The sequence below is a fragment of the Rhodnius prolixus genome, unplaced genomic scaffold, assembly GCF_049639745.1.
Source record: "Rhodnius prolixus isolate KJV_2025 unplaced genomic scaffold, Rpr scaffold_5, whole genome shotgun sequence".
NCBI lineage: Eukaryota > Metazoa > Arthropoda > Insecta > Hemiptera > Reduviidae > Rhodnius > Rhodnius prolixus.
In genome coordinates, this window is record NW_027411624.1 from 27,806,335 (window position 1) to 27,823,482 (window position 17,148).

A 17,148-nucleotide genomic window follows, 5' to 3' on the forward strand; every position below is an offset into this window, starting at 1 on the left:
CTGCATTTGGTTTTGGCTTTTCGACGCCAACATTATATATTTTTGATAATATTTTTTTATTATAACACCTTATTATATTCACTGTCACTATTTTACACTAATGTTTTATATACAATCGATAGATTGTGACGACAGCTGACGATTAAAACTTAAACGAACATCGTAGCTTCTCCGAGTCAAAAGTTATACTCATTGCAAATCTCGAATCGCAGCAAAATTATCTCAAAATGGCGGCGCTTCCCCCTTCATCGCGCGCGATGTGTCACAGTCCTCGCTTATCGTAATGAATTCTTTGATCCTTTAGCTATCCAGTGGTCTAATTTAATTTTGGATGTATACGATAGATTCGAAACTATAATGCCAAACTGTATCCCCCGATTTTGTTATCATTAGATTTTTTGGATTGCCACCATTCAAATTTAAAGACGTATTCACGTCAAAATTCATGAAAAGTGGAGATTTTAGTAGACGTTTGCATGTACTATACATTTTTACGTAATTAATTTAGCCGAAGGTATATCTGCGCTTTCCTTTTGCTCCTTAGAATACAGAAGTTTCTTGAGAGTGATGCTGCTGTTAGATGGAGCCACAAACAGATCTCAGTTTAGAAGACGTGGTAGCCTTTCCAGTAAGGTAAGATTTCCTTGTCTTGTATTGTTACAAAGATTAGTCAAAAGAAGTGTTGTGAGCCTTCACTTTAGGCTATATTTTTTACACCTTAGTTTAACTATTTATTTGAGTAAATTAGTTTAGTTTTTAAAGTGTTTGTAAAGGGCCCCGTTGGCAAAGAAAACGTTTCTCTTTTTCTGGGAAACAAAAATGTAAATTTAAATCTTTTTAATATTCATTTGTTTTTGGCTTAAAACTTAAAGAGGATGATATCCGGTATCTTGCAGCCTCTCTTCCGTTTCCCTTCTAGTTTTTTTTTTTTAGAAAAAGAATTTTACCTCCAGCGTTACAGCAGAGTGGTTTATGTAGAGAGTGGCCTGGTAGAGGAAGGGGAAAAGTAAGACCATTGTGCTAAATGTTTACACGGGTATACAGACTCGCCAAACACCCACTCGAAGGAAAAGACCATCAGTCTAACACCAGACTTTGCCCAGGATAGGTTTACATTTTTCATGCGAGACCTCATTCTCTCTCACTCTCGAAGAATGAAGAGAAAAAAGCATAAAAAAGAGCAAAATATAGCTTCCCTTTCCTCCAACACCCATCTTAAAAAATGTGGTATTCATAAAAGTGAGAAAACTAGAGTACGTTTTAGACACACTTCTCTCTGCTCTCTGCTACAGGTAAAGTATTCATTGAACAATGAACACATACACATCAATTCTTATTTGCTATTTTTCTACTGTAACGGGAGATGTTGGATTATTAACATAGTTTCGTAAATAAATTTTTACCCAAAATGAAAACGGTAAAATTAACGGTATTTAAAAAAAAAAATTAAGACAATACGAAATCCATTAGGGTAAAAACATGTTCTTTGTCAATTCGATAGAAAGTTGGACTCCAAACACTTTCCCACAGAATGAAGCTAAATAGTGGTGAAATAAAAGTAGTATGATTTAGGGGGTTCTGGGACGAATTTTTTGTGCAGCTGTGGAAGTGACGTCACATGACGTCACAAGGCATACCCCCGCCCAAATTTTGTGGTCCAAATGGATGAGGCATGTCGTCACCATGACGTCACATCACGTAACATGACCTCAGCATAACATCACATTTTTCCTTGTTGCACATTTCCTACGTCACAAGACATACCCCCGCCACCTTTCCTCCTATTCCAAATAGATGAGAGGCATAGTAGGGGGCATATGACGGCACATTGCACATTTCCTACGTCACAGCAGGACATACCTTAATTCGTCCAAATATGGATGAGACTTGGGGGGAGGGACGTTACAACTTTACTTAGGAGCGTGCGTGCTTGCGTGCGCGTACTAATTAAAATATGGGGTGATTATAATAAAACATATATATATATATATGTTTTATTTCATCATTTATTTTACAAGCGTATATATACACAGTATTATGTAAAACTAAAATTATTTACTTTATTGGACAAAAATACTTCGATGTAATTACAATAGTAAATTTCATCTAATTTGGTAATAATATTATTATGACATAAACTGGAGATATTAAAACATTCGTAAGTATCAGGACCATCTTCACAATTTGGATTTGACCAAACACAAAGTACCCTAGTGCCTGGGGCCGCTAGTACCCCTCATGTGAGTTATTTTTTTTTTAACTAAGGTTAAAGCTGAAATATGTTTATTTCTATTTTTCCTAATTAATTTTTTTTTTCATAGTGTAGACCACCACCACCACCACCACATGCATATGGTGAGAGAGGATACTCTAGTAAAATAAAAAAAAAACTAAAGTACGCTTGTTTCTACAATATAATACTAATGGTGATTTTTTTTTCTTTTCACAGGTAGATGATAAAATGTAAAAAAAAAAAATATTTACAAAATATATATATTTATAATAGCATATTGTTTTATTTGTAGTACAAAATCATCAACATATAATTTATCTAAAGTATATATATTTTAGGTAAGAACAAAAGGGGCTTTCCTTTTTCTGTATACAACCAGGCTGGATTTTCCTATAGGCTAACTAGGCTTCAGCCTAGGGCCTCAAGATCAAGAGGAGCCTACATTCAAATTGTTTCTTATTTTGGCATTGGCTTTCGCCATCAGCCAGCATCGTCTAGATGCTTATCACTAGAATATCACTCCATTCTTACTTATAAATACATTCATCCCTCTACTACATACAACTATTTACATAAACTACAGCTAATGGATGGATCAGTACTCTATATTCCTGCCATCCTTATAGCTTAACCGAAATTAAAATCACGTAATCCTTCTCTAATCATTTTCTTCCATTCATTCTAATCGGCTATAACTTTTAAATACACATTCAAATTGTTAGCAAAATTAAAATTACACTATTCTAAAAAACATATTATATATTAACATTTAACATACGTATTGATATACTTCTCACAGTAGTGATGTATTTTATTATCTCTCATGTAATTTACAAACTTAAAAATGGGAGGTGAAAGGGCCTCATAAGTGGAATAGCCTAGGGCCTTTTTTCATCTAAATCCGGTCCTGTATACAACGGGGACAATCTATTAACCTATTTAAATCTAAAACAAGATTACAATATACACATTTGATAATTTCTCGTGAAAATGTATCTCGAGGAAAATTTCCTTTAATCTCTCAGAAACTAAAAACTATTTTTCTTCGAGGGAGGATTGCGGAAGACTTTTTTTTTTAAATACAGCTCTCGTTAAAAAAAATTGTAAATAGATCTTAGGGTTGATAAGTAAGTCCTCATTTTTCAACTAAAAGAATTAATGAATAAGAAGCTCTCTCTTTCTAAAGCCCTAAGGGTGACCAGCCTTCACAATTTGTGTTATTCTGTACAAAGTAAAGATTCAAAAGTGATGTGATTTTGAGATGAAGATTTAGAGTTCCCCAAACAGTTGTCTTAATCAATCAACTACTTCTACAGTATTTTGTGCGAGTATAAGAGTAGTTCTTGCTCTTAAGAGGGAACCAAGATTCTTCAAGATGTGGTGGCCTGGTTCCTAAAAGCTTGCTCAAGTTAGTTAAGATAAAATGGGATTATTAGCAGATTATTGTATGAAGGACCAATAATCTCGTTGGTAGCCAATTTAAGAGCACATAGGTTGGTATAAATGAGAAGATAATAAAGTCTAACTTGAATGCGGAACTCGTGGTTCTAATTCTGCAGATTTCTTACCAAATGATCATAAAGATTTTTGAAAAAATCTTTGAAATAATTAACAATACATCTTAACAATTGTTGAGTGCAAACAATGGTTATAAAGCAAACAATCTCTTTTCGGTTTAATCAAAAACCCAAATATTTTTCTTCTACTCCATAAATAGCTACAAAATATGTGTGTAAAATATTGTACAACACTCAATATATAATATCGTATAATAATATCCAGTCTATCGTAGATCATCTTGTCCAATAGTTCTCTAAGGTGTGTGGATACTGCGTGAGTGTATAGATTTCTATACTGTGCGTTTGTACAGGTTTGTTTCAAGTGAATTAGTGTGCGTGTGAATAAAGATTTACGGCAGGCAGAACGGAGCTCCAGTGGGGCGGAGTGTAGTAAAACCTTTGGCAAACAATTCGGCGATAATTGAGAATAGGCGGGTACGGTAAATCAGGTGCTCTATTGTTTTACCGGGCTGGTACCATTTATCTAATTTTCTCCGTCTCACATTTTTTCCGACTTAAAGCGATACTTTAATCGGGTTCACTCAATTATACTAGCATGTACATTGCGCTAACATGAACAGTTTTATGTTAACAGAATATGAATTCAAATAACTATGATTACAGTAAATTAAAAATAGAATTTAGTTGTAGTTTTTTACAACAAAATAAGAAAAAAGATTTCTTCTCAATGAAGTAAGGTTACCAGAATTTAATAAAGGACAGGAAGCAGTGACTATTAATTTAGAAAGAAATAGTAGAATTGAGATTAGTTGGAATTCAAAGGAAACGAACACATTTTCTAGACGTAATAGACTTAGTTCATGATTAGACTGCTATCTATCTAACAAGTGATTGAATTTTTCAGATTAAGACTAGAAATAAATTAAATTTCTGGTGGAATCAATTTAGTTAATTGGATCCCAATTTATTGCCGCGCTGACAACGGCAATCTTTAACAAAGATTTATCTTGCATATAAACCGATAACTTCTATTCGAAAGTAAGATAAATAACTAGGATATCTAAGTAATTTAAATTTTATTTCCTATTACTATTCTAAGTGAGAAAAGTATTGCGACCGCGTCAAATTTTGAAATTCAGTTTCCTTCCCCGAAAATCTCGAAATCCGAGAATGTGGTTTTCTTTATAAATTGGACAGATTGTTGGGTATCAGTTAGCTTGCCTATTTGTTCGTTTATGGCAAGTATAACTCAAAAACATAATTATTTCTATCTTCTTAGGATGAGTTAGATTTCCTGATTGTGATTAAAACGTTTTTATCCCAAGTATATGTGTATCAGAATGTGTAAAAAAAATAAAGAAAAACGATAAATAGAAGATATAAAAATTTCGAATGTGATTTTATAGTTAGTTATAGTACATAACTGAACTGCATTCTCAAGTTTCTCTCTGACAGTGATGACAGTTCTGCTTCTATAAAATATCTATTTTAAACAATTTTCAAGTAAAATTGTCATAAAAGGTGTTTTTTAACGTCACACTTTTTCGTGCAGTCCCACCGGACAGTTTTAATGCTATAATTTCAAGTTTCTAGACCAGTGATGGCGAACCTATGACCCGCGGGTCAGATACTGACCCACACTTGCTAGGCAACCATTTGTTTGTTTACGAGGGTTGATTTAGATTTTCTAATTGTGTGGATAGTTTATATTCTATCTGTATTTTTTTTCAATCACGCATTGACACAAAAGCAAATTTAAATGCTATCTATAACCTTTAGTTTGATCATTACAGTTCTAAAACGCAAATGACGACAAATGCTTTTGTAGTATTTGAAATAAAGCAATAAAAGTGTTTACAAAATATCAAATAAAATGTATAATTTTACTCATATTTTGTTTGTTAAAAAAATCGACAACCCAAAGCAAATAACCATATTTAGATTTTTCTTCGGGTAAAACACACTTTTGTAAGGTTTTGTTCAGTTATGTTTGTAAAAAGAGACTTCCATAGCACTTGTTTCGTCCCGTTTTACCCCGTTAAGCCAACTGAATTTTAAAGATGTTTAGTTTTGAAAATATTCAGTTTAAAATTTTTAAACTTAACTCTTGTGCAAATGGGCATTAGTGACCCAAGAGCTAGTAACAGAAAAAAAAAAAAATGAACAAAATTTGACCCACGTCTCAAAAAGGTTCGCCATCCCTGTTCTAGACTATTCTGCTTAAAATTTTCTGTTTTTCAGAACTAAATGGGGGGGAAAAAACCACTTAAAATCGCTCTTCTTTGCATTTTGTTACCAACTGTTCTGACAAAAACCTATAGTTTTAATATTTAAAACATTTCTTGGGCAAAATTATTTTTTGAAGAATTCTGAGTATCTGGATTGTTGGGGAAGGAAGAGATTTCGTAGAAAAGTTAAATAAATAATATTTTTAGTACAAATTCTAAGTACAGTAAACAATAAAGTTCTTCAAGTATTTTACTATCTGAAATGTTTGCCAAAGAAATGCAGGGCTTTCTTTAGCCGTTTAAAGTAGAATTCCGGCTCTTTTAAAGTAGAAATAAAATACCAAGAGCAGAGGAGAGAATACCTAATGCAATAATTCACCGGAATTCCTTTTCTTTCCGATTAATAATTCTATGAAAGAATAAAGGATTTACAACTCTAATGGTTAGGTTGGTAAAATTGTAAATATTTTCATTTGAGCATTAAATGGGAAAGTCACATGACTTTTCCTTACTGCAAATACACTAATTACGTCCAAACAGCTCAATTAATTTACAACATATACTCTAAAAACATACTTTTTCTTTGTTCTCTACAATCTAAGTCCGTAAATTTCCAATTTTAGAATTCTACGAAACTAAAATGAATCTAATATGTTTACAAAAAAAGGTAACAACAAGAAGAAGAACAAGAACAAGAACATTTTTTGAAAATGCCGTTTTTGCTCATTTTCAGCAACTTTTTACTCGAAATCTATCAGATCTGGGTTGTTGCAACAAAATTACAGTTATAAAGGAGGATTTTTCCTATATTTTAAAGAAAATTTGGGAATTTTATCTTTTATATGAAAAGAGAAAAAAATTATCAAAGTTGGGTGTTTTTTCAACGTAACGCTGTTTCGTGCAGTTTTTGACGATCAACCCTTATACTATCCTACCGGACAGTTTTAATAAATACATCTTTCTTGTACTTCATGAAGGCCTAGGGGATGTGGACAGTGTGTGAACACTTGAAGATGTCCTTAACCCTTTACGAGCAACTCTAAGTGGTTATCTTCACAATTTTGGGTAGCTTAGAAATTTAAGAGAAATGAAGCAAGTTCCTCAATAGTTTAAAGACTGTTCTAGCCTCAAAGTTAGCAACTGCCATCATTAAATAGTTCATTATTTTTGAATACTCTTTCCTCGCTAAACAAATAATTGAAAAAGTAATATGGTTTTTTGTCTCCGATTCTGGTCAGATCAAAAATCTTCAAGTGGCAAATTTTACACAGTAAACTCCTCCCTAATGGTAGCATTAGTTACTCATAAGAGTATTGTTCTTCCAGGTTCGCAAAGATATCTTGCAATATCTTAAGACAATATCAAACATTGTTTTACCTATTTTGTTTACGAAGGAAAAAATGTGGATGTTGGATAATTGCAATGATTTTAACCCTCGTAGTGCGTATGTTTCTTTTTCTTCGAATTTTCATCCGACAACCGAAGATGATTCATTAGTTTGGCGATGATATTTGTCTTTAAGTAAGTTCTGTCGCATTCTAACTGTGTGAGGGAGATTACTTAAATTGAATTTATTAAAAATGTAATAAATATTAGTAAAATTAATTAATTGAAGACTATTTTGTTTTTAACTGTTCTTTTAAAATAAAAAAACTCTTAAATAAGGGAGGTAAATAGATAAGCGAGATTCAATATGAAACTGGAGCGTTGAGAATTTATGAAATCAGATGTGTGGTGTGTAAAAAGAGTTTGGCTTTTTTTAAATATATCATCGTACGTTTAATTTAGACCAGGGGTCCCCAAACTTTTTACACAGGAGGCCAGTTCACTGTCCCTCAGACCGTTGGAGGGCCCGACTATAACAAAAAAAAACTACTTTAAAGTAAAAAGAACAAAATGGGAACAAATAAAATATTTAAAATAAAGAACAAGTTAATTTAAATCAACAAACTGCCCAGTATTTCTGTGGGAACTATGGACCTGCTTTTGGCTAATGAGATGGTCAATGTCCGGTTTAGTTATAGTGCTTTGCCTTTCTTCCTACTTCTGCTGTTATTTTACACTGTTTTCGGAGCCGCGACGCGTCATCGGAAGTAGTACTGTACATGAGCGACGCAGCGCTTTGCAGCACCGCCACAAATATAGTGCTCCTCTCACTGACCACCAATGAAAGAGATGCCCCTTCCGGAAGTGCGGCGGGGGCCGGATAATTGTCCTCAGGGGGCCGCATGTGGCCCGCTGGACGTAGTTTGGGGACCCCTGATTTAGACGGACATAGCTTTGCTTAAAATTAGTTCTATCTGCATCGGTGCGGAGAGTTAATGAAAACGAAAAGTGAATTTTTCAGCAATGCATTAACAATGGTTATATTTTATACTTTTTTATCTAGCCTTGATTCGCCATTTATCTATCCCTAGCCAGGTCTTCGATTGGTTTTAGAAGCATTCCGTAGCTATGGTGATATTAACAAGAAATTGCAACATTTATCCTGCAATATTAGAGGTTACCCTTGGCAGTTAAGCTTGGCAGGTGTCGATGTACTTCTAAAGCTTGAATCGATGTTACGAAACAAAAAAAAAAAATTATCCAAGTTGCCAGTTTTACTTATACCCAGTTTTAAAATCCATGACATGGTGATGGATGACAGAAGAGTGAAGGTGCGTGAGATTGCTAGTGCTGTGGGCATCTCGAATGAACGGGTACATAATATTTTGCATCAACATTTGGACATGACAAAGCTATCCGCAAGATGAGTGCCGCGATTGCTCACGCTTGACCAAAAACGAAATCGTGTGAAGTGTTGCAAGGACGGTTTGCAGCTGTTCCAGAAGAATCCGCAGGACTTTAAGCGTCGTTTCGTCACTGTGGATGAAACATGGATACATCACTACACTCCTGAGACCAAAGAACAATCTAAACAATGGTTACCAAGGGGGAATCTGCGCCAAAAAAGGCGAAGACCGTTCCTTCGGCCGGAAAGATTATGGCGACTGTCTTTTGGGATTCGCAAGGAATAATCCTCATCGACTATCTGGAAAAGGGTAAAACTATTACAGGTGCATATTATTCATCGTTATTGGACCGTTTGAAAACCGAGCTGCAAGAAAAACGCCCACGATTGGCCCACAAAAAAGTCCTTTTCCATCACGACAACGCACCAGCTCACACCTCAGCAGTTGTGGTCGCAAAATTAATGGAAATAGTGTTCCAACTCGTTTCACATCCCCCCTATTCTCCAGACTTGGCTCCCTCGGACTACTATTTGTTTCCCAATATGAAGAAATGGCTGGCGGGAAAAAGATTTTATTCAAACGAGGAGGTGATTGCAGAAACGATTGGCTATTTTTCAGACTTGGACAAATCCTATTATTCGGAAGGGATCAACAAACTAGAGCAGCGTTGGACGAAGTGTATAAGCCTAAAAGGAAACTATGTTGAAAAATAAAAAAGGTTTACCCCAAAATATTAAGTAGTTTTTATTTTTGCACGGACTTTTCAAACGACCCTCGTATTTCTTCCAATTTAACAAGAGCAATTCGACTGGATAGAAAAGTTTGGAACATAAAGTATGTTTCCATTTCATTTCTTTTAAATTGTACGCCTGGACATTCAGAACGACTTAATATTGGATATCTCTTTTTAATTAAAAAAAAGAAGTTTTAATTGGCATTAATTTCTCTCTTTTAAATTTTTATTTAACCCTTTTTACGGCAAGTAATCCAAGATAATCCTGAACATTCCTCCCCTCTCCTTGCATAACCCGTAACCTGATTAAATGTATAAAAGAGATGTTTGTTTGAAAAATAATTTTCTTTCTTTTTTTTTAATCTCAATAAAGCTTTGATCGCCATCACATTTTAGACTTTAACGACCCTTCCCCCATTCTTTGTAAATTTATAAGAATTTTTTTTAAAAAAATTTAATTACTGGAAGCAAAATAAAAAGAAGTCTAAAATATTACCTTTTGCTCATAAAGGATAGAAATATTAGCTAAATTCTGATCCAACGTTGCTAGGGATTCTTACAAACTATAAATACTGCCTATCATTTTTATTAAACAATAGTTTTTAAAGTTTTGAAACTTTTATTTAGTAAGATAGCTTCTTGAAATTGGAAACTATAGTCCCTGTATGTGATACTCCGTAACGATATTATGCGGATTGATTAGACAAAGTGGGCATTTTAAGGCAAAATTTAGACGCACTGCAGCCTTCCTGTGAAATAAGGAGAAGATTTCCACTTTTTCCAGTAGTTTTTACCTCTGACTTCTTAAAATAGATCGTCCCATAATGCAAAATCTAGGGTAGGCCTTAATATTAACTATGAAGAACAAGAACTGCAGCTTTCCTGTGAAATTAGGAGAAGATTTCGACTTTTTCCAGTAGTTTTTACCTCTGACTTCTTAAACTAGATCGTCCCATAATGCACAATCTAGGGTAGACCTTAATATCAACTATCAAGTACAAAAACAGCAGCCTTTTCGTGAAATTAGGAATAAATTCTGACTTTTTCCAGTAGTTTTTACTTCTGACTTTTCAAAATAGATCGTCCCATAATGCACAATCTAGGGTAGGCCTTAATATTAACTATGAAGAACAAGAACTGCAGCTTTCCTGTGAAATTAGGAGAAGATTTCGACTTTTTCCAGTAGTTTTTACCTCTGACTTCTTAAAATAGATCGTTCCATAATGCACAATCTAGGGTAGGCCTTAATATTAACTATGAAGAACAAGAAATGCAGCTTTCCTGTGAAATTAGGAGAAGATTTCGACTTTTTCCAGTAGTTTTTACCTCTGACTTCTTAAAATAGATCGTCCCATAATGCACAATCTAGGGTAGGCCTTAATATTAACTATGAAGAACAAGAAATGCAGCTTTCCTGGGAAATTAGGAGAAGATTTCGACTTTTTCCAGTAGTTTTTACCACTGACTTCTTAAAATAGATCGTCCCATAATGCACAATCTAGGATAGGCCTTAATATTAACTATGAAGAACAAGAAATGCAGCTTTCCTGTGAAATTAGGAGAAGATTTCGATGTTTTCCAGTAGTTTTTACCTCTGACTTCTTAAAATTGATCGTCCCATAATGCACAATCTAGGGTAGGCCTTAATATTAACTATGAAGAACAAGAACTACAGCTTTCCTGTGAAATTAGGAGAAGATTTCGACTTTTTCCAGTAGTTTTTAACTCTGACTTCTTAAAATAGATCGTCCCATAATGCCCAATCTAGGGTAGGCCTTAATATTAACTATGAAGAACAAGAACTACAGCTTTCCTGTGAAATTAGGAGAAGATTTCGACTTTTTCCAGTAGTTTTTACCTCTGACTTCTTAAAATAGATCGTCCCATAATGCACAATCTAGGGTAGGCCTTAATATTAACTATGAAGAACAAGAACTACAGCTTTCCTGTGAAATTAGGAGAAGATTTCGACTTTTTCCAGTAGTTTTTACCTCTGACTTCTTAAAATAGATCGTCCCATAATGCACAATCTAGGGTAGGCCTTAATATTAACTATGAAGAACAAGAAATGCAGCTTTCCTGTGAAATTAGGAGAAGATTTCGATGTTTTCCAGTAGTTTTTACCTCTGACTTCTTAAAATTGATCGTCCCATAATGCACAATCTAGGGTAGGCCTTAATATTAACTATGAAGAACAAGAACTACAGCTTTCCTGTGAAATTAGGAGAAGATTTCGACTTTTTCCAGTAGTTTTTACCTCTGACTTCTTAAAATAGATCGTCCCATAATGCCCAATCTAGGGTAGGCCTTAATATTAACTATGAAGAACAAGAACTACAGCTTTCCTGTGAAATTAGGAGAAGATTTCGACTTTTTCCAGTAGTTTTTACCTCTGACTTCTTAAAATAGATCGTCCCATAATGCACAATCTAGGGTAGGCCTTAATATTAACTATGAAGAACAAGAACTACAGCTTTCCTGTGAAATTAGGAGAAGATTTCGACTTTTTCCAGTAGTTTTTACCTCTGACTTCTTAAAATAGATCGTCCCATAATGCACAATCTAGGGTAGACCTTAATATCAACTATCAAGTACAAAAACAGCAGCCTTTTCGTGAAATTAGGAATAAATTCTGACTTTTTCCAGTAGTTTTTACTTCTGACTTTTCAAAATAGATCGGCCTATAATGTACAATGTAGGGTAAGCCTCAATATTAACTATCAAATACAAAAACAGCAGCCTTCCTATGAAATAAGGAGAAGATTTCCACTTTTTCCAGTAGTTTTTACTTCTGACTTTTCAAAATAGATCGGCCTATAATGTACAATGTAGGGTAGCGATGTGACAATGTGCATACTAAGACGCTGCTTTGACATGCACTCAATTTGAAATAAAAAAAAATGAGGGCAGCATAAATTTTTTTTGAAAATAACCTTCTCAAAGCAAATAACCTTTCCAGACATTTTTCATCTAACAATAATGATCGTAAATGTTCCTGTTTGTGTATATGATACAGCTTTTACATTTTTTTAGTTCAGAAATCAGAACGAGTGTGGCACACTATTTCCTCATTTTGAAATCCCACTTGACTGACACGACATTTTAGAGTGAAGGTAGGAACTATTCTTTCTCCATTCAGCCATGCTGACGCTGGAGTTCCGCAAGGCAGCATACTAGGGCCCCATTCTGTACACAATCTACTCCTCAGACATACCTTCTCATCCTAAAACTACTCTTCTCACCTATGCTGACGATACTGCCATCTTATCTACTAACAAAGATCCGTTAATAGCTCACAGAAACCTTCAGTCTCACCTCACCTCCTTAGAAAGATGGGCTATTAAACTGAACGAAACAAAATCTCAAAACATTACTTTCACTCTTCGACGCATTACTCTTCCTTCTGTCTTTTACAATCTTATTCCTTTACTAGTAGTCAACGTAGTCCGCTACCTTGGGCTTAACCTTGACAGAAGGTAAACATGGAACCCTCATACTCGACTTAAGAGAACAGAACTCAACAGGCGCTTCCGACAACTCAAAAGACTATTAGACAACAAATCAAAACTCACTCTGGACAACAAAAGACTTATATTTGTAAGAATATTAAAGCCAGTCTGAGCTTATGGCATCGAACTGTGGGGTTCAACCAAACGCTCAAATCTGCAAAGGATCCAGTCCTTGTAGTCTAAAATTCTTCGCTCTATAGTAAACGCTCCTTTCTACGTCAAGCCATTCAAAGAGACTTAAACATTTCTTTCGTCACACAAGTGGCAAAAACACGATACAGAAAATTCCATCTTAACATTCAAACACATCACAATCCACTGATACAACATCTATCTTCCAGAACATTTCCAGACAACACTTCCAGACGTCTTAAAAGATAGTGGCCTCGCGATCTCCTCTCTTATGAAGAGAGTCAGCAGAATTTAGGATGTTTTTTGGAGTGTTACCGCTGGGTAACTTCTCCACTCTGATATGTGTGAATGTTGCTTATTGTTACCCTTGTTGCTTATAACGCAATGCGTTGATTGTAACTAAATAAATGATTAAAAAAAAAAGAAATCAGAAATTTGGAATAGCAAAATTGAAGTGAAGACAGGCTGACGGTAACGATGTTATCCAAGAGTTCACTCCAAGCGAAGGAAAAAAAGTATAAGACGAGTGACATCACGTCAATGTCAGCTCTCTTCCGCCGAGGACTAGATTCTATGGCTACACAGGATAAGTGGAAGCTGGTTCGCTCCAGAATCCCAGGGTTCAACTATAGTATTTCCCAATAGTAACGGTAATGGATGTCGCAGAGAGAAAAGCAGGCGACACACCATCACTAGTGGATTTAGATGACAGCACGTCGCTAATGGCCAAGTCAGCGATGAGCAAAAAAATATAAAAAAGAAATAACACTACATTCTAGTGAACCTTAACTATGGATGAAAATCTAATTCCATCAACTCCATCTTTAATAAGAGATTTTCCGGGAGACTTTTCCTTTCTCCTCTAACAAAAAAATTGAAAAACAAAAATATAAATTAAGTTTTCACAAAAAAAAAAAAGAACTGTGGAGCTCTAATTAAGGGAAAAGTTAATTATTTTAATATTAATACAATCAATGAAATTAAAACTAAAGAGATAATTTTATTCAAAAGCAATTAATGTAGTTTATTCTAGCGTGTTACAATTACAATATATTTATGATCAGCGGGGGTGTAAACGAAGGGGGTGAACCTTTACAAATCAAAATTCAAGTTCTACCGCAACAAAGTCCCTTCCTAATTTCCTGCTCCAATCAAATAGTTAACTAAACCAATTTCAGTTAACCTCCTATTTCTCACACCACTTGGCCATTTACAATAATATATACTAAAAGTTGACTTCCTAATAAAATAAAACATTAAATAGTTATTTATTTAACAAGTGTGGAAAGTAGTACTTTTCCTCACACGAGGCAGGGTTTGCACGCACGAGCGAGCGAAGCGATGCGAGTGCAAGTGCAGATTGCCGAGTGTGAGGAAAATACTTTACACTAGAGTTAAATATTATATTTTTTTTGCAACCATTTATTAACTAATAAAATTAAAAATTACATTTTTACAGTCTACAAAAAGTAATTTATTTATTATAAACATTTATTGTTATATTACAATTAATTACATTACTTACGTATTTACATTACTTATTACATTTTCTGCTGTTTCTTTTATTGATGGAGGAGTGTTTTCTAAACAGGCATCACTAGAATCCATTTTAAATTTCTATAAGGTAACACTATAACCTTTTTAACTGTTATAATTAAAAATATCTAATTATTTATTAAAGTATTATTTTTATTTCTATATTCTTTTCAATTTTTATTTTATTTTTTAATATTTTTTTTTTAATTATTTAAATAAAATAAATTTAAATAAGCTTATTAGAGTTTTACAGAAAATATTTATGTTAATAACAAAACTTCTTATATCAAGGAAGCACAATAAAGTTTTTCCACTCACTTGTGCGGAAAGTGACACTAATGGGAATTTCCCCCCACTAGTGTGGGAAGTTGGGCATTACACAGCTGATTTTAATTGAGTAATGAGAACTTCCCTACATGGTTGCAGAAAAATAAAATTTATATTTACTTTTGCTGTAACTCTTTTTGCAATAATCAATTTTTAAAGACATTTACTAAGGACTAAACTTTGATTAAATAAAACTTGATGGTTACAAAATGACCTTATTGAGATTGAAAAACTCTTCTAATTGCAAAATTACCAGACTATCATTGGAAAACCCCTACTAATACATAAATCAAAACACTCAGTGATTGAACTGTGGCAAAAAGTGAACACGATTCAATCCGTAAACGGATCGTTTTTGTTACGCAAACGCGGTTAAGAAAATCGTCGGCAATCGTTCAAATTATGAGGCGAATCAACAAGAGGTGCTGGTCAAAAATATTTTTTGGGAACAGAAAGACCTTAAATGTTCATTTTCAGTGAACATTGAACAAAGAACGCAATGTCTTACAGTGAAAAAAGAGAAAATATCATTCATTAATTGAAAATAAGAATAACGTTGAGATCCATTCATCTTTGATAAAATGTGCTAACTTCCAGATTTATCAAGAAAATTTTTGAAACTATCGCATACTTCCACTTACAACCGCATTTGAAGGTTCAAAACTTAAATTGTTTTTCTTCATTGCAAGGTAGTTAATAATCCTTATTTTCTTTTGTATTTCTAATAGAACTGGTGTTCATTTTAATTCTACCTATTCCTGACTGTTTGTATTTTTTAATTTCCGGTGGCAGTGGAACGGTTGGTTAAAGGACCAAAATAAAGGTGACATATAAAAAGTTGGTTATTAAATATGAAGGAACGTGAAGGACAGGGGTACGTACGATACCAAGGGACTCACAAAGATGGTGAATATTAAAACATAATACAAATTCTAAAGCGGAAAAGATGGTGGAAAGTAAAGGCAAGGAAAGTAGATATGAAAAATGAAGAAGGAAAAAAGAAAAACGTTTCCACAATTCACACAAAAGCTTTTCATAATAAAGTCAATCTGTGTTCACCCTGGTTATGCATACATAGTGGGGACATGTATGTTTATTGCATAATTCACCTCAGAAAAGGTGGATTGTATTTCCATTGCCAGCTGGATTCGATTTATATTTCCTACTCCAAAGATTAACTTTTCAGTTTGAAATAAGGTAATCTTTATTTAAATTTCACAGTTATTACCACAATTATTTAATCAATGGCAGACAGATTACAATAATGGTGATAAAGGTAGATTCTATAAAACTATGGCAGATCAGTTACCTAGACAACCATGGTTTAAGGGAACTGTCACTAATAAATGGGTTGTTACGACAATAAGCAGGCTGAGAGCGAACCACGCGGTGTGCGGATCGTATCTGCACAGGATCAACAAAAGGTCCTCTCCTCTTTGCGTGGATTGCAATGAGGAGGAGGATTTCAAACATGTAATAATGATATGTCCACGTTATGTGGTAGAAAGGAAACGAATGTTTGACGATATATACAGGTATTTAGATGCACCATTTCGCTACGAAGACATTATATTCTCCACCAACATTTATGTGCTTAAGTCGATAGCAGAGCTAGCAATGAAATATGAATGTATTTAAAAGCTATAGCCGAATTAGAATGAATGGAAGAAAATGATTAGAGAAGGATTACGTGATTTTAATTTTGGTTAAGCTATAAGGATGGCAGGAGCACAGAGTGCTGCTCCATCCATTAGCAGTAGTTTATGTAAATAGCAGTATATAGTAGAATGATGAATGTGTGAAGCGAATGTATTTGTAGGTAAGAATGGAGAGTGAGTGATATTCTAGTGATAAGCACCTAGACGATGCTGGCTGTATGGCGAAAGCCAATGCCAAAAAAAAGCAAAAAAAAAAAAAAAAAAATTTAATCAATAATCAATTATCACCAAAAAATGATTATTACTCATTCAGTGATGAGCAGTACGAATACTGGAGACCAGAGTGCACTGGGAAGGCTCCAGACACCAAGGAACCAAAATTTGGATGCACCTTAATTTAGACTAAGTTTAAATCTAATTGTTGGCGCAGTTTAACAAAATCTGGTGAAAGCATATCAACTTTTTTACTAAGGCACTTCCACTTCTTTACGGATCAATTGGTTTAAGTAAAAATTCCTTTTAATTAAACCAGTGATTCCC

The 17,148-nt window shown here is 34.1% G+C and overlaps 1 protein-coding gene across 2 annotated transcripts in view; it reads right to left on the minus strand.

The window, feature by feature from the left end:
• LOC141458708 (uncharacterized) overlaps positions 1-17,148 on the minus strand; it is a 200,116-nt gene that overhangs the window by 147,956 nt on the left and 35,012 nt on the right. The gene's annotated exons all lie outside the window — the stretch shown is intronic.